Source organism: Rissa tridactyla, chromosome 1, assembly GCF_028500815.1.
Source record: "Rissa tridactyla isolate bRisTri1 chromosome 1, bRisTri1.patW.cur.20221130, whole genome shotgun sequence".
NCBI classification, from domain to species: domain Eukaryota; kingdom Metazoa; phylum Chordata; class Aves; order Charadriiformes; family Laridae; genus Rissa; species Rissa tridactyla.
In genome coordinates this window covers 159,371,087-159,389,869 of record NC_071466.1, presented here as the reverse complement: position 1 = coordinate 159,389,869, position 18,783 = coordinate 159,371,087, and the positions used below count along the sequence as shown (strand labels likewise).

General features: G+C 45.0%; 1 long non-coding RNA gene across 1 annotated transcript; it reads right to left on the bottom strand.

The window, feature by feature from the left end:
- Positions 1–1,479: 1,479 nt before the first annotated feature.
- On the bottom strand, positions 1,480–4,397 carry LOC128918903 (uncharacterized). The gene is made up of 3 exons (XR_008469764.1): positions 4,098–4,397; positions 2,124–2,206; positions 1,480–2,039 (listed from the first exon to the last, which is right to left on the bottom strand). It is a non-coding gene; the product is annotated as an uncharacterized LOC128918903 (long non-coding RNA).
- Positions 4,398–18,783: the final 14,386 nt, after the last annotated feature.

Below are 18,783 nucleotides of genomic sequence, written 5' to 3'. Positions count from 1 at the left end.
AGGATTTTAGGAAAGAATTGCAAAAATATGGTCTAATGGCATAAGGGCTAAACAAGGTTAAGGAACAGAGGTGCTAAACTTACCATACTTAAGCCACATTAATCTTTTCATTAGTACATAAAAAAAATCACAACTTTCCATCTCAAGTCATTATGTTGATGGGGCATCTTTGATCTGAAAAAACAGCAATGATCCCAATGGGAAGCCAGAAGTGTTTTTGATTATTATCTGTAAAGTCTAAAATTCCTTAGGTGAAATTCAGTATGAAATGCATCCATGCAATGATGAAGGTGAGTGAATATGTCAACATCTGTGCTTTATTAAAGCTGGACTATTTTTACTAGGCACTGAACCAGAGAGACCAAATACCCTGATAAAACCAGAAACTCCAGGAAGGGTTCTTTGAAGGTATTTCTTGCTGTCATGTTACTGAAAAATACAACTTAATGTTATTTTCCTACATGTTTAATATAACCAGTTTGCCCCACTGCACATCATGATCCCAAACTGTCATCTTCTAAAAATGTACAGAGAATGAGATAGATTTCTCCTGCTCACCGTGGGTATCGAATGGATCATGAAAATGTGTTTTCCAATGCTTTGAGTAATGGCCTTTCCAATAAAATACAGCTTAAATGTTGCTAGGTCCAGAAATCTAAAATGAATAATTATAACTATATCTCATTAGGATTAATCACTATGATCTTAGACTTCCTGCGATGTGATTTTACATTTTTTAAAAAAAATGATATCTGTGAATCCTCTGATGAATGCATACCATAAAGCAAATATTTATAAGTGCAAAATATGAAGAAACTATACTGCTTCTGTCATCTGAGCTCCTGCTTAGCACAAACTACAACGTTCCTTCTGTGCTAAGACTAGTAACTACTGTTGGAGTGCAGCAAGTCCAGCAGAAAGGCAATCAATACTGTTTTGGAGACATCGGAGATGGCAATTTCACAAAGTCAAAATCCAGCAAAAGAGCAGTAGAGAACAGGGAAGTAGAGAGCGTGGAGGCCTCTGCTTCAAACTCCATGTTAGTGAACGGAATTGTTGCTCAGTCTCTGTCAGCTTCAAATTAGGTCATACTCCCAGCGCAGATGGTCTATCTCAAGAAAGAGTGACTCTAAATACATTTCAGTGAACAGACTGTAGCCAGAGCTTTTCTTCATGGCCGTGGAAACCTTAATAAATATTAATTTGTGCATCCTTACTTCAGTCTAATTTCCGTATATTCATACATGGAAAAATTCAATTTTCATTAAGTTTGAAAGAGGATGAAAAATTATGCACTATGGTAAATGCAAAAAACACTAGAGCCTGCTAGAGACATCCTCACTGAGCTATGCAAAGAAGACCCATTGTAAAAAATACCTTATAATCTGTCTAACTAATATTCATTTAATTGGTTATTTGCAGTACATTTCTTCTTTTTATTTCCAGAGAATTTCCCCTGATTCTTTGGAGGCTGCTTATTAGCCATGCACAGAGAGCTATGGCAGACATGCAAATTCTGTGAGCCAGAAGATAATTTAAAACAAAAGAGTTACAAAACCAAAATTAAATTACAAACAAATTACAAAAGCATTTTAACACTTCACAATTGAATACGGATGTTACGGTCTGTCAATAGGTAAACAGAAAGAAGATTAATTCAGTCTTTCACAGTCCAAGGAACTTTTCTCCCATTTCTAGCAAATTTCTCTGATGATAATACAAAAATACAGAATGAAAAACACAAATTGGAAGCAATGTCATTATAATACTGTCTCTGGAAGTTCAAAGGAGCTTTTACAGAACTCTCAAAATACCTTCACCAAACCTCTTTTCTATTAAAATGCCATTACGTTTTGCTAGGAGGATTCTTGTGTCCAGGTAAAGAAAAGAAAACTCACCTTGCTGAGCAGTACCAGGCTCCAGCACTTTCCTGGGAAGCGGTGCCAGTCCTTGTTCCACATGCTGTTGAGCTCTGGTCTGCACCAGGCCCCACCGTGATGGGAGGTTGCACATCCTGCACCCTATGCTAGTCCCAGAAGCTATAAAACATTGACAGAAGATAGACTTTTTTGTTTTGCAAAAGTACTATAGAGTTGTTTTCACTTCACAAGGAAATAAATTACCTCTCAAAACATAGATGTTGCCATGGAAAACAGTGTCTTCCCTCTGGCTGAGGTGTTCTGGACTCCTCTTCAACATGGAAAGGCTTGAAATAGTACATAAGTATTAAGGTTAGAAGGGGACTCATTTATTAATCTTCCCCAGAATTTCTTTTTTTTTTGTCAGTATTTGAACTTCTAAGAATGTCATGTGTCCTAATAGTCCCTTTTCCTTCTCCTTGAGCTGTGGTGATTTGCCTCCTTACCTAAGAAGCTGATCCAAAGCTCACTGAGGGCAACAGAACTCTTGAAGACAGGTTCAAGCACCAAAAGTAGTTAGAGTTGTATGGATTGTATGGATGTAGGCGTTGTATTATTTCTTTTCAGTGTGTTTTCCAGAGTGAGGTCATGTCTGGTTTTCTTGTTGTGAGCATGTTCCTACCTTCAATCTCTTAACATACCTACTAAGACCTTGGACATTCCAGCGATACTTTAAGCCAGAAGGTCTTAAAGTACAGGTCATGACACATGGTCCAAGGGTCATAAACCTATTCCCTTTCACTGTCTCTGGTCTCCCACCGAACAAACTTGTTTAGTCACTTGCCAATAGTCCTCCTCCGACCCCAGCAGCACTCTATAAAGCGTACCCGTTCCTGCATGTTTTCCTTGAAACACTGCGGAATCAGCCCGGAGGATTGTGGGACACATCTAAGAAGGTCAGACAGAAAAGAAGCAACTGTGGAGTCACAGCAGGGGGTGAGGTTGAGGACACCTCATCACAGCAATTAGCAAGATAGATGATACCAAAGAGCTCATGATCCAGTTAAGTTTTTAAATGTCCAAGGGTTACTGAAGGACACAGACAGAGGGAGACGTATCAAAGCTCACTGGGAACAAGATTCACAAAAGTATTTTCTGTGTGGATCTGTCCCTTAGTGGCACGATGGCACAAACCTCGTTGCAAGTCTGTAAGAACTGGGTTCCTTGGTTATTTTTCAGGTTGTGGACAAATGAGGACAAATAGATGTATTTGGAAACCTCTGTCTTCCCCTTTGATCCTCAGATTGTCAAGTGGCCAAATCATGAAGTCCCTTGAATCTGCCTTAGTGGTGCAGGTAACAAGAAGTTTCCTGTACAGCATAACTGCATGTGTCCAATTCTTCCTATCTGTTTGATGAAAACTCCTTGTGTTCAGGTAACTCTCTGAGATGAATGATGATCCTGGTATCTTAAAAAATGCTCTTGCATTCTACCGCCCAGGTATGTGGCATGTAGATGTGAACCAGCAATAACTCGCATGTCATGGGAGGGGGAAAGAAACAAACTGATTTCCACTAAAACAAAAGAACATGGATGGAGAAAACAAAGAATGTGGTACTTAAGTCACATCTGTGTGCTTGACATTTGAAGTATCTGCAGAGCTGCTTTCATGGGAGTGTTTTCCTTAGGCCTCTAGGCACATCAGTGGAACTTTCTTAACCTTTTGGTACAGACTGATAGCAGAAAAAAAGCTAGTCACAGATCACCATTTGTAGGGTGCTGTGGAAGACGATATGGTTTAGGTCAGAAGAGAAATTAGTGCAGTCTTCTAACTGTGCTACTCAATAGCTCTACAGACTTCTTTTTGAGGACAGATCACGTCTGAGATGTCTGTATGAGAACAACAAAGCAAGGTTCAGAGAGACAGGTGATAGCTTTTCTTACCAATTAATAATGTCCCCTCCTACAAACTTTTCCTCATTTATATCCTAAGATCCTCTTGCCTCCAACATTGTTACTACAATATGAAAATATTTAAATATTTCAAAATACAGGAACCGTCTCTGTACTGTAAGGAAAGCAGCACATGGGCAAAATAGCGTCCCAAATTAATAGATCTGCATTGTCTCAGGCAAGAATCTCACACAGCTGTCTGGTAATCTGACAGAAGGAAGTGGGTTAAAAATGCAATACACCTTCTTTGCATGAAATGAACATAAAAATTATTTCTCGACTTACTCTGGACACTTTCATGAGCACCTGTGGATAGAAAGGTCTCCAGCAGGCATGATTTTTCCATGCCGGATTTTCAGATGACTTTGAATTTGTCTGCCAGATTTATTGTTGTCTTCTTTAACTTACTCATTAATCCTCCTTGGACACATCACTTCCAGCCTCTCTGAGCGAGTGTCATATAAAACCATACTCACAGTGATGAGAGTTACATATTTTTCTTCCGTGATCTACCCTTGCCTCAGACCAGCACCTCTGAAATGGCCACTGCCCGTGCTTGATTTAGAGCCAGTACATTGAAAAGAGGTATTGTAGATACTTGCTGGCTATTTCCTGCTCCTGACTGTTCAGCTGATTTCAACTGTCAGGATGAGAACAGACTGCAAAACGTCGCAGCTTGTACTGATATTCTCCCTGTCCTTGTTTGATTGACTACTCTGATTGACTGCAGTTCCAGCCTCACATCAGGGAGAGAGGTTGGTCCTTTTTTTGAGTCGCAGAATAAAGCTGCAGTGTCCTTCAGAGGAGCATCCAACCCGCAGCTGCTTCTGAATGGTTTACAAAAGACTCTATCATTTGCAATGACAAGGTTAAGCCACTGGCACGGGCAGTCATTGCTTTATCACTAACATAGCTCCTTTTTTTAGCACAGTCCAGCCCACAGCCCTAGGAGAGCATATAATAACTTGCGGCACTGATTTAAAAATAAAGTCTTTATAAGTGTTGCCCACAACAACCTTAAGGCCTGCAGTGACTATTTTGGGAAAAAAACTCCACCTTATAATTTCAGAGACATCTTGCAATATTCCCGCCAGAAAAGACCGACCTGAGCAGAAACACTGCTGTCCTGTTTTGAATTTTCCTGAAAGTGCCTCTACTGACAAGCTTCTAGGTTTATCTCATTCGTTTTTCAAGATACACTAAAGTAATTGAGGCAATTCTATGGAAGTTATGTGAACCCAGATCCTGCTTTCTGAAGTTTTGAATCCAAGGCATGGCTCTTCTTCTGTGGTTAAGTTTTCAGAGACACCAGGGATTTCAATTCTAGGGCAGTCATGTAGATGTTGTTCTCAGATTATCCCTTGGTGCTGCTAATTTACTGGCTCTTCATTTAACTGGTTTTGTAATTGAATGACAGAATCAATAGCAGGGATGGATCCATCAGTCCTGGTTGTGAAATTCCCTTAAAAGTGTGTTTTGAAAAATAATTTCTGTGAAGAAAAATACAGTAAACATGCAACCTTTTAGTGTCATTAGCAGGGTAAAGCTGGAGCTGGGGATATACTAAAAAGGAGGTTAATGTAACAATTGCATTGACTGCCAAGTGGAGGCAAGCTACCGATTGCTGGCACCAAGTCAGCAAGGTAGGAGTTCTCTTTATCTCTTTTGGCTTGTCAGGATGATTATGTTTTAACTGTTTCTAGAGCTGGGAAAGGTGTAAAGGAGGTGTCTCTCTTCCATAAATCAGGATGAAATAAGGCAGATGATCCAGGTGTAGGAGAGCACCTGAAAACTAAGAAAGGGAATGAATTTATTTTTAACTGGTGATAACTCTATCTGATTGCAAATATTGCAGTCTTCCAACTCCTATAAATATTAGATTTTTGAAAATTTTTTGCAGAACTCCTCATATATATATAGTGGCCTGGAGGTCTTTACCATACTCCACAGCCTTTGCTAGATGAGCCAAAGCAGGAGAAGGGCTAAAAAAGAGGCAGCTGTGGCATTGACAGTCATCACAGCTGACCTTAGATTAAATCTTTCTTCAAATATTGCTGAGGATGCTCTTGATACAAGCTGGAGGAATTAGCACACACAAGGTGGACTCCTCCAGTGCTAAACCTGGAGTGCAGGAATAGAAGATCATGTGTGGACATCTTTACTGCTAGGTAACGAAACAAGGACTGTTCTCACCTATTTTTTGACTGATGCCTCCCTATCCACCTCTGAGGTAAGTCAGGGGTCCAGTCAGTGTAGACAGTTGTCCTGCATTAAGTGCTTCTCAGCACTGTAGGCACTCAGATTTCTGTCAAAATCTGACTTGCCGTCATCAATAATTCGTGTTCTTAGAAGCACTTACAAGCACTGTGTGTGTGTTGATGATTTATGGCCTTCTACAAGGTGATATACTTTCTAATGAAGAGAATAGCCATAATTATGTAATAAACTGAGTTTATAGTTAAAGCCACTTAGTTGCTATGTTGTCCATGCAAATCACAGACTGTATTTTGGAGGCAAGAGAGCAACTAACGGTGTTCCCAAGTTACTAAGAGGCCCTTTAAATGGCTGCAAATTCTGTTCTCGCAGGCATTAACAATTACACATTAATCTACCCTCAATCTCTTTCCCACTCCTGTAACTTCTTGTGTTCAGACACCATTTAATTCAAAGTCATCTCTTGTGTCTCATCGTTTCCTTCGTATATAAACATGTCTTTATGATTATTTCTTTTCTGAACTGGAGACATATTTGGACACTCCGACTTACACCTTTTTTGAGGCTAGTTGTTATAAACAATGAACTCGGCTCTTTTCCATGATACTCCCATGATAAGAAAAAGTAAGCAGGACAAGAATGTATTAAAAATTGTTCAGAAATGTTCAAAAGAGGCACTTGCGTGTTCAGCTTAGCAAGAAAGTTTGCTACTATTGGACTGTTCCCTGTAGAATTTAGAAAGATAGAAGAAGAATGTCTCTCTTGCTGAATACTATATTCCTAATTGTACAAACATTTATAGAATAATGAAGTTTTAATCAAGTTCAGCAGTAGGAAGGCATTTTCCCCTCTCAGCTATTTCTTCTCTAAACGAGTCTGATCCTCCCAACATCCATACAGATGACTAATCAACCAGTCAGTGTGTGCACAGAGCTGCACAGAACGGGAAATTGTAACACAAAGAAACCGAGGGACTTGCTCAAACAGAAACGTACTCAGTGTCAGGTGAGGGACTAGAGCCCATGAGGTCTTGGCTGCCAACGTTTGGGTTGAGACTGCTAGGCAAAACTTTTTATTATCCGTTCACTTGCACAACAACCTTGAAAAACTCACACAAGGCCAATAAAATGAGCTGATGCACAGTGGAGTACAGATATCTCCTGTTCTAGGTGGCTAGCTGTCCTGGTTTGAGGTAAAACAGAACCAACTTTCTGTTCAGTAATTTAATTTTCTTAGCTAGGCCTCTTCTAACTCTCTGAAATTAACAGCATGTTGTGTCTAAAGCAGCTTGTTCAGAGTGATAAGACAGTTTGTGCCAAGGAATGGTATGCACAGAGGCTCTTGCTTATACTTATTGCTATAACAACCAAGGTCAGCTATTTTCGTTATTTGCCCCATTGGAGGGTCGGAAGTGGAAAAGCATAGGGGCGTCCCACCTGCGGGGAGGAGCGGACAGGACAGGTGACCCAAAAATTGACCAACAGGGGTATTCCATCCCATCTGCCCCATGCTCAGTATAAAAGCTGAGGGATCAAAGGGTCAATTCTCTTCCTTCAATGGCCGACGTCCGAGGAGGACCCTGTCTGTTCATCTGCCTTTGATCCCGATCCATGTGTTCCTGGCTCCAACTCTGGAACCTGGTTCCCACCAGTCGCTGAGTCCAGCCTGGAACTTCCCCAGTGGCTGCTGGTGACATCATCCTGTAAGCCTAATACGGTTTTGTATATACTGTATCTATTTCATTATTTTCCTTTTTATTTTATTGTTAATATTTTCTTAAAGTAGTTTAGTTTCTTCTAAACTCGTAAATCTCTCTATCTCTCCCCCTCCTTTCAGCGCACAAGAGGCTGGGGGGAGCATCTGTTGCCGGCCATTGGCCAATTTCGCCAAAACCACGACGCTAGTGCTGAGCTGATGATGGCAGCCAGCAGGCATCCCTTTGTGACAGTTGTCTTACTGCTGCCCAACATACACTTCAGTAGGGGATCTCAGAGTACTTTGAGCTTACATCACTAAAGTAATGCCAGTCAGAGTAATAATCTTGTTACCAGGACTGTCAAATAACCCCTCGCGTTCACTTAAGACAGGACCTGAACTTCTCAGAATATTTCTATCCAGACTCATCCATCCTAGTTGCTCTCCCGTGGCAGGAGAAGTAGCAGGACTCTCTTTGCTTCCAGAAGCCTGAATTGCAGAATTAGGAGCAGCACTTCAAACTTGATGTCACAGAACTACTAAGACTGTATCTTCTGATACAAGTATACATGCTAGAAAACACGCAGCAACATGTTTTGTACAGCACAGTGACAGGCACCTGTAGAGCACGGCTACAGCCTGGGGGTGAGTGATCTCTGATCTCCCTCAGCGCCTCGGGCAGTCTGATGAATGCTCATGGCAATATATCCAAATGGCTAAAGCCTGTCTGGACCCAGTGAGTGATCTCCATTCTCCCTCAGCGCCTCGGGCAGTCTGATGGATGCTCGTGGCAATACATCCAAACAGCCCACACTGAGTTCAGAAGCCAGCGCCGCACACGTGTATGAGCGTGAGACTCCCTGTCAACTTGCAAAACCAGGGCTGTACAAGCAACCGCATTCCTCAAGACAGGGAGACATTTTCCTGCATTATGCCAAAGGAAAAATCCACAAGCTGTGCATAGAACCCACCTAACCAATGTTGTTGCCTTTTTCCAACCAGCTTCACTGCCTTCTCAGACCTGTCCTGGTTTGGGGTGAAGCAGAACCAACTTTCTGCTCAGTAAGAGAGACTCTTGCTCTTGTTGCTGTGGCAAGCAGGGTCAGCTGACTGGGCTGTTTACCCCCTGGAGTGGTTGCACCTGTGGGGAGGAGTGGACAGGTTAGGTGACCCCAATTGACCAGTTGGGTGTTCCATCTCATCTACCATGCTCAATACAAAACCTGAGGGAGCAGAGGGGTCAGGTTGGCTCTTTGTCTTTGGCTCTTCTCCAATTGTTCTTCTTTAGTGGACTGCTTCCTCAGTGGCTCTCTCCCTTCAGTGACTGGCATGTGAGGAGAACCCTGTTATCTCATCTGCCTTTTGATCCCAGTCAGTGTGTTCCAGTTCCCATTTGTAAACTGAGTCCAGTCTGGAGCTTTCCCAATGCCTGCTGGTGATATCTCCATGGAAGCTTGATACAGTATTGTGTGTATTTGTATATTTTGTATGTATTTCATTACTTTGTTTTTATTTTATTACTAATATTTCATTAAAGTAGTTTAGGTTTTTTCCTAAACTCGTACATCTCTTTATCTCTCCTCTTCCTCTCCTTGGAGTGAGAGGTGGGGGAGAGCATCTGTTGTCTTGTCATTGCCAAACTGGCCTAAACCATGACAGGACCGCAGTTTGTTTTGGAGGCAGAGCACTGCATGTAGTGCTGGAGGAACCTCTTCTCTCTTCCCATGACCACAAGCCCAAAGGCTAGCCAGGCTGCAGACATGCCCTGTGACATCAAATTGATCTCAAGGCGTGCCAGGCCTGGGATACTGTTGAGCTGCTTGTCTGCATAGACTCTTCCCCAGCACTCTTGCTGACCATGCTCTCAACCCTCTGAAACACGCAGCTGTTGAAGGATTTTCTGACTTGCTGGGTTTGAACCCTTTTGCTATTTCACTTATTTTTATTGGAGACAAATGAAAAAGCTACGTTAATTACATCATGCAGTGAAAGTAGAGAATGAAAGCAGCCATCAAAGGGCAGAAATCCCTTAAATCCTTATACTAGACTGAAAGGATGCAAAGCTCAAATGGACAGCATTTCACTGGTGGTAATGGAGGCAGGTACTCCGGTGGAAACTTTTCTCTCAGCAACAGGAGAGTTTTCAAATGCTCGTTAATTTAGTGCACTCTGCCCTTTCACGTACACAGCACTGGTTGAGAGAAGAGTTGGAGAGGAAAGCACCTTTTGTGCAAAGAGGAGCTGTCTGTCGCTTTCTTATCTTCCATGATCCCATTAACCTGTTCATGGCATCATCTTTGTGAAACATCTGGTGGTTAAGGTAAACCAGTTATTTTCACCCAGACAGAGGATATAGCTTTCCAAACCCAACGGGGGTTATCTCACGCAGCTTTAGCTTAGCGTTTACTGGGTAAAGCAGGACACTGTTTACACGAGGCATGCTGCCTATAACCCACCCACCATTACCTTCCACCTCTCAGAAGGGAAGCTTGACCCTTGCTTTTCTACACCTGGCAGACCTGCTGAGGAAACCGCCAACAAAAGGTAGCCCCCAGTCTTCCATGCAAAGCATGGGACCTGCCCCATTCTGCTGTGAGCTTATGTTGTTTGAGCTGCTCTGGATTTCCCTTGCTGAAGTGGCAAGATCAGGGAGAGTCTTCTCTACAGACCCACTACATCAACTTTTCTAAGTAAGTTCCTCATTATTATGGTTATATAAACTCTTGAAAACCAGAAATGAATCTCTTTTCAGCAAGTCCCAGCCCCTCAGATTTTGACAGAAATGGGAAATCACAGTTAGAAAAACTAAATCCTGCCTTTCTTTCCTGGACTTTAAACTACAGATTAATTTGACAGATGTCTGAGCCTCATTAATATTGCTATTGTCTGTCTCTGAATAATAGCCCTGATGATCACACTGCTCTTTTGAGACATGCATATTTTAATGGTATGTTCATTACTGCAGAAAAATATAAACCACGTTAGCTAGATATTTTTTTTTCATGCAGTCGTGAAAAGTGCATTTGAAGGGGAGATTTGTAATGTTTCCAATTTCATGAAAAACTGCAGGAAGAACTGGAAAATACTTGAAATCTGTGACATGGCTGGCAATGGTTTTGCCTTATTTTTCTGGCTCTCCGCATGGCAAAGCTGGTTCAGCTTCCCAAGGACCCACTGGCACTGGGGCTGTGCCAGGGCGGCTGGACTAGGAGGAATTCCTGGAGGAAGAGGGCCACAGCCAGGGCACTTGCATGTTCTGCTGGTATCTGGCTCCTACAACAGCTTTGCAAAACCACAAGCTTTTAGGCACAATCTCAAGAATCCCTAAGACATCTCTTAAATGCTCGGAGAGGCTTGCTGGCCCATGGCACTCTTGTCATGGAAGAACCCTCATTTTGCCCCTCAAGTTCAAGTGGAGCTTACTCAGACACCCAGAGGCCCAGCCTTCAGGGAGTGGGGTTTCTGAACCGTTGGGCAAATCGTCTCTTGAGGAGGAGGCAAAACTTGGTGACCACTTGAGGGTCATCAAGCAGGCCTTTTAGGTTGAAAAATGAACTGTAGCATTTCATCCAGATTCCCTGTTTCAATCTAACATCCAAGCATACTCCCGCAAGTTTCCATACACTCCACTTGCATCCCTGTCTGGGATGGCTTTTCCCTTTTCCCCTCCAGCGCTTTGTTCAGAAAGCGCTCCCTGTCATCCTCATTTGGGAGCACAGACCCACATCATCCACCCTTTCATATCTTCCTGCAGACAATCCTCTTCTTTCCACCCATCCCAGGCAGACACAATCTGAAGCGTGTCTGGATCCTGTAGCTCTTTAGTCTTCCTTCCCCTGAAACCAGAAAGTTTCACTGAGGTAAAGGAGACACGACTGGAAGAGAACTAGGAGAATTAATGTATGCAAATTGATGCGAGATTTTGTCAGAGACTCTGTTTTGGTTTGGGACTAAGGACAGTTCAATTAGTCTACTTGAAGTCCCCAGAAGATCTCCAGAGGACACATAAAAGATGACTGATGTCAGGCTTTCAGGGTTTTGTGTATGTAAAGATCTCAAGGTACAGCCCCTGCTTTCCTGGCACTCCCTTCTCCTCCGCTCTTGGTTCAGGTGACAAGAATCGTTCGAGGAACTGGACAAGCCAGTTGGGATAAAATAAATCGTCTCTCAGGCCCAGTTAAATATGTTTGTCTACTTTTTCATTCCAAGCCAATCCCATGGGAATTTGCTAGGCTAAGGTTGTACTCCTGCCACCCAAGCTAACCATGAGCATTACTGACTGGTGGTCCTTTTTCCAGAGTTGCCAGAATTCTCGCTCTGATGAAGTTTTCCCCCTTCTTGTCCTGACGAGGATTCTGTTAATACCTCCCCTCCTTTCTTTGGCAGTCTGTTCTGAAAGGCTAAATCCTTATTTCCTCAGCAGGGGTATAATATCTTCTCTTATTAAAAATATTGAAACACAAGCTGACCCAGAGGTGTGTTTTATTTGACGTGAAGAGATTCAGTGAAAATGCTTCCCTGGGACAGCTGGTGTTTCAGCCGTCCTGCAAGGAATTGGCAAATGTTTCAAACGTTCTGCTGGACTCTCTCTTGGAGATTTTATTAACCCCTCTCAAAAAATGGCAATTCCCACCATTTCCAAGTGCAGATGGATGGAAATTTCCACGTCTTTTGTCTGGAGCTATGGCACAGGCAAAGAGAGGGACTGAGTCTCTTACGATTAATCGCTGGGGAATGGAGCAAATAAGGGTGGTAAAAACCTGTGCTTCTAAAACTGGCTACAGCAGCGTTTTCCAAACAGGCAGTGAATTTGGCCTCCTAAGACAGTGACCACCAAAGCGTTCCCCTCATCAGCCTGTAATGCTGTCGAGTCCTGCTGTGAAGTGGCAGGCAAATGCTGGAACTCCATCTGGAGAAGGTCCAGAGAATAAGAAAGGATCAGTCAAGGGACAAACAGTCGGTGGAGTAACAACAGAGCCCCTAATGCTTGTGTGCTTAGCAAGTACAAGGTCACGTGCATGGAGGGAGAGAGGGGTGAGCAGATCTTCCGCGCTGTGTGTGCGACAGAAGAGGTCTCTGTACCATGGGATGGCTGTCCCAAAGGAGAGATGTTAGTGACGTGCCAGAGAAGGCAGTCCTAAAACCGAGGTTGTCCACTGAGAGTCCTTGGCCATCTTTAAACACTTTGGCCTCTTGCCATCTCTCCATGAAGCTGATGTGAGTCTTTCCAGTGACTTAAATGGGAATTGGATGTATCTCTAGGCCTAATCTCATTCTCTTATTTTTTGTTGACATCCTTTTAGATCTCTGTGAGAGACGTCTCTCAGAGGTATCTCACGAGGCGTTTCTCTTTCTACTGAGAAACTGCTGGAGCCATGTGTCTTTTTAAATCTTTCTTTGCAAATCCCAATGAACAAAAATCTTCTCCCTCTCTATCTCTGGTTGATTTTTCGTTCATCCGTCTCTTCTTGTCAGACTCCTGGCTGACAGACTCTCTTTGGATTGCTTCATCAAACTGATAGCTAATGAAATGGATGTTTGACCATCAAATAGACTCTTCCAACTCAACCTGAAAGCCCCCAAATGTCCTAGACCCCAAATGTTACTCCAAATTCTCATCAGAAGTAAATCACCTCTTGGTGATATCAGCAAAGCTTTGCTGATTTACAGCTCAAGAGAATCTAATCTTCCAATCACACACTGGTTTTGGTCAAAGTAGAAAGTGTCTGGCTAGGATTACCTATATTTTGTACAAAACGATCACTGTTTTGGCAAGCAGAAACCTGCTCAGAATGGAGTAACTTGCCCAAAGGCATAAAAACTTGTAACCCTTTCCCTGAAGCATGACCCTCGATTCCTGATCTGGACTGCTGACCCCAAACTGTGACACCTGATCCCTAACCTTGACCCCTGACCCTAACCTCTGACCCCTGACCGTGACTCTGATGCACCCTCTGACTTGTGACCCCTAACCCCCAACCCCCGACCCTATCCTATGACCCCTGACCCCTGAACTGTGACCTCTGATCCTGATTTGTAGCCTCTGACCCGCTCACTTGCCCCCTGACCCCAGCTCCAGACCCCTGATCTTGACCCCTTGTCCCCTGACAGAACAGAACACACTCTTGCCATTTATCAGGAAATCAAAGGTGCTACCTCAGATGATAACACAATGTACCCATAAAGTACATACCCCAATCACCCCTGGCCTTTGACCCCCTGATGTCTTACTGTTTACCTGTGACCCCAACCTTTGCCCTGACCTTTGACCTCTCACCCCAACCTGTGACCCCGATCCCATGACCTGCCCTTTGACTGTAACCCCTGACCCCAACCCTCTTACCCCGACCCTTGACCTGTGAGCCCTGGCCCCTAACCTCTGATCCCTGGCCATAACCTCTGACCCTGACTCCTCTCAGCCTCCAGAAGAGGACACACTCATGCCATTGATCGGGAAGACAGCAATGGTACCTCAGATGAAAACGTCATGTACAGATTTTTTTTCATACCAATGCACCTATCTTAACTGTTTGTGCATGATTTCCTTAAATTATTCTCTTACTGAATACACACATATGCCAGTTATTGCAAAACCATTGTAGTTACTGCTCAATTCAATGCCAAACATCACCTTGGACTACGCTTTTTGGTGATCTGCTCTAGGACATGGGATTGAGCTACAACTCAAGAACCAATACCTTCACTGGTTTTGACCAGTAGAGTTATGGTCAACGATAGCAGCCCATATTCAATCAATCAACTTCACAAACACCAATTTATTTAAATGACACTAAGTGTTATTTAATGTTTTAAACTTCAGGCCTTCTTGAGAGACAAGAATTGCTTCTCAACTATATGATGCACATGCTAAGGAATCAAACCACAGCCAATTTTGCCGAAGGTGTCATAGGTGACCACCCCTGGCAATGCCATTACTGCCTGGAAAGATTCCCTTTCCTGAGGGACTTTAAAGGGGAAGATGTTGTGGCATTCCCCAAAGATGGGGGAGCTGGGGTCAGCAGGTGGCACATCAAAGACTGGAGAGAACAAAGCCTGCTCTCCCCTCCCCTCTTCTCCCCTCCCCTTCTCTCCCCTCCCAAGGAGCCCCAGTAAGAAAGGTGGTGGGTTGTGGGTGAAAAGCACCACATGAGGAGGCAGAGAGCACGTGGAGGTAAAAAGGTGACAAACAAACACTGGAGAGCATCAGGCGGTTTGAAGGTATGGGGCCGAGTTCATGGTCTGTGAGGGGAAATGGGAAAATCAGGGGCATACTATGGCCATGTGAGTTTGTAAAAGGGCACCAGAGACCTGCAGCAGGGCTTTAGGGGCAGATGCCAGGGAAGGGACGTGGGACAGACATTGCAGAAAAAACAATTTAAACATCAGTCGCCTCAGGACCTTGCAGGCTCTGCGACTTCTTCCTTTGATGCCGACCATTATCATCAAAATCCTGGACTCGATCTCTAGAGGGGACACATTTCAGGTGTATGGAGCAGCAGATTTAAGGGCTGACAGCCTGACAGAGGGTACAGTGGCAGAGTGGCTTCCTGGCCAGGGAAAGGGAAACAGACACAGGGAAGTGAGAGCTTTGTGCTGTAAAACCCCTCACTGCACGGGGAGTGGCTGCAGGCAGGTTTCCTGTGAAATGAAAGCAGAGGTGAGGGTAAGAGGAAGAGTCACAAGACTCTTTCCATGAAGACACGAAAGTTTTACCTTGTGCAGTGCCTCATCCAGGGAATGGCTGGGAAAATGGGAAACACTCAGATCTCCAGGGCTACCTCCTGAAACCAGCAATTAGGAGAAAACAGAAGAGTTTTGCTGGGGTATGTAGAAATCATGAAAGGTTTGAGGTGCTTGAAAGGGAAACATCCTATTCAGTGACCAAATCCAACTGTAACCGCATAACTGACAGCAAGTAATGGTGGACAGCCCTGAAGACCATTGTAGATGCTCAGGGCTGATGAGCAGCAGAGTCAGAAAGGCCTAAGGGGCTCCTGCCTCGCCTCAGGACACTACATAAATGCTAAAATGTTGCAAACCAAAGAGGTAGCGGGGGCAGTTGGAGAAGGTGGACCAAAGGCTGTCCAAATGGAGCAGAAATCCCCATCCCTGGAAACATTCAAGGTCAAGTTGGATGGGGCTCCGAGCAACCTGGGCTAGTTGAAGATTACCCTGCTCATTGCAGGGGGCAGTTGGACTAGATGACCTTTAAAGGTCCCTTCCACCCCAGACTATTCCCTGGCTCCACAATTCTATGAAATCCAGCTGGGAGGACGCTAGAGACCTGGTCCTGCTTGTGATGGGAGCCAAGAGGGGACAAAGACTCTGGGAACAAGCGAACAAAGCCCTTGGGTCAAGAGAAGAGGGCTGGGCCGTTTGTCTCCCGTGTGTGTCTCTGTAAGGCAGGCAAAGCAGCAGCACGTTGGGGCAATATTAAAGGGTGAATATTTCTACAGGGGGAAAACTGCTTTTGACCTCTCCTGCTGCGCACGCAATGGCTGGAAGGCAGCTGTGCGCGTACGTACGTCGGTGTGAACGCTCCCTATGCCCTTGCCTCCTGAGCACAAGCGTCGCTTGACTCGGTAAACGTAAAAGGGGGCTCGTCCCAGCCTGGGCACGCTGTTCTGACCGAGGAAATGAGAAAGCCGGGGCAGGCGGGGGCTGCGGCGGCAGAGGCGGCGGTTGCCCAGCAGAGCGCAGCGTTGCTCCAGCAGCGAGCGGGGCCTTGGCGCTGCCGGCGGCGGGACGCGGCTCCGGCGGCGCTGCGGGGCTGGTGGTCCGGGGGCTGCCGGTGGGGGAAAACGACCACACGGAGCATCGATCTTCTCAGGGCAGCCGAGGAACAGCAACCTTCAAAACACGTGCTGCGCGGAGAGTATTTAATGGAAGAAAACCCAATCTATAGCTAAACGGAAAAGCTATCAGCCTGCGTGCAAGGGAGGTGAAATGTAAAGCAAACTTACTTGTGAAGGGCAGAGCTTCTTTTAGTCTAGGGTCACCCATAGCATGAGAAAGTTAGAGTTCATTATATCGCATGCTTCTAGCAGAAGATTTACTTCTGGTAGATCCTTCTGCCACTTTACAGGACTTTTAGTCCTGCAAGCAGTGTGAGGTACTGATTTCAATGCCTAACGCAAGGCACTTGGGCCTGACCATCAGCGGTGCAGGTCACCTGCAAATGTCATTGAGCCCAGCTGGGGCCTGGGCCACTGATACTAGCATCATCTGCTGCCTCCAATTAAGGCTCCTAATGGAGGTAACCTGACAAAAGGGAGTGCTATTTAAAAGGCTGGCCAGGCAAAGTCTGTGAGAGCATGTGGTTAGTCAGGGGTGAGTCTGAACTGGACCTGATTTAAGCCAGCTGCTGATCCCACATGCTGTGAACTGGCAAAGTTACTTCTCCCAAGGGGCCAGTGAAGTATGCTCAGTGTACAGTCAAAATTTCCTTTACAGCCCATGCTTCCCTCTCGTCCAGGAGCTGAAATGTCAGGCAGAGTCCATTTTTTGCTGTGGAGAGCAAGCAAGAATTGTCTCCCTAGGGCAGGACCGGTCCCTTTGAAGCAGCCCCGCTACTGTCCGAGGGTGGCCAGCCTGAAGGGCTGTACAACTGCTTTTCTGCTCCCGTGGCCCCCTGGTGAGACATGCACTAGAGCCCAGTTAGCCACTGCAGTCAGAAGCAGCAATGCAGAGGACTTGAGGGGTCCCTGAGGGCACTAATGGGTCTTAATGGCCCTGCCTGGCTTCACCTGGGCCCCTCACCCAGACCATGGGCTTGGGAGCCTATTTCAGGCCAGGCCAGGGCCCCAGCCTGGTTCTGAACTGGGTTGTTACTGGGCCTGTCTCCAGCCCTCTCTTTTGCTGCAGCCTCGGATCTCAAATTTCATTTCTGAAATCTCTGCGCCGATACCTGCGGAATTACGAACTTTCTGCCAGTGGGGAAGGGACGCAGATGATGTTGTTCTCTCCTTCTTGAGCACGGACCTGAGTGCCGATTAGGAATCGGCCCGATTCCAAAGTGGCACCTTCAGTTTTGGGCTCTGCAGTTACAAGCCAGCGATGGGTTGGGCTGTAGTGTTTTGGATGGGTGCTAGGAGTTTTGTTGCTCTGTCTCACCTTGTAGTAGCACTTGCTTAGGAAATGTCCTGGCACACCGGAACTGGCGGGTTCATTGATCAGGCCAGCAGCAAGGTAGCAGAGCACTGAGAAAACCAGATGTGCTCGTGAGCGCGGTGTTTTTTGCGGCAGAGCCCTTTTTGCCTGCTGGAAGACAGAGAGGTTACAAGTCAAGGTAAGCTGCCATGTGCTTGTTGCTGTAGACACCTCTCTGGTATTAGCCAGCATGCGTTGCCGGTTCGTTTCTCGTGGACAGTCACTTAAGGCTCATTCTTCACTGGGGCTAGATTTGAAATGGCATCTTGAAGCAAAAAAATGACAGCCTTGGCTCTCTGACCACACTCAGCTCTCCTTGGTAGCCCAAGGAGCGTTCCTCCTCCCCACACTTCCCATCCCCTTGGACATCTCCTCTCTTAAAGAAGCTGGGTTCTTTCAGTCAGTTTTCACTATGTATTTAGTGGTATTAGGAAAAATAAATGGATCATCAGGAGAGTTCCGCACTCTGAAACAGAAAAAGAATGGACATAAATACTTGGGGTGGTACTTTCATAGTAATAAAGAAAGAATTCCAGAAAATGATTCCTTCTGCATCGGCAGAGATTAAGTGCAAAGTACATCATTTGTCTTGGTTGATTTTAAAGCTATTGCGAGGAATGGATGACCAGGCAGACAGGGCTTTGGCGCACGTGTTTCAGTGCAGGGAGAGCTGTGTCACTGCAAAGCCTTCCCGAGCACGTCAGATACGTTTCAGGATCATGCACTGCCAGTCACAGGCTTTACTCCAGTTGCTCTTAGGAATGATTTATGTGTACCGAGTGCTACGCGTCCCAGGGCACTTTAAAGAATTGCAGTTACTCACTCGCGTCACTCCATCAGTCGTCATCCTGTGCAGGGCTTGCCTTAAAGTGTGTTTCCAATGCATCAAGAAACCCAGAGGTGCAACACAAAC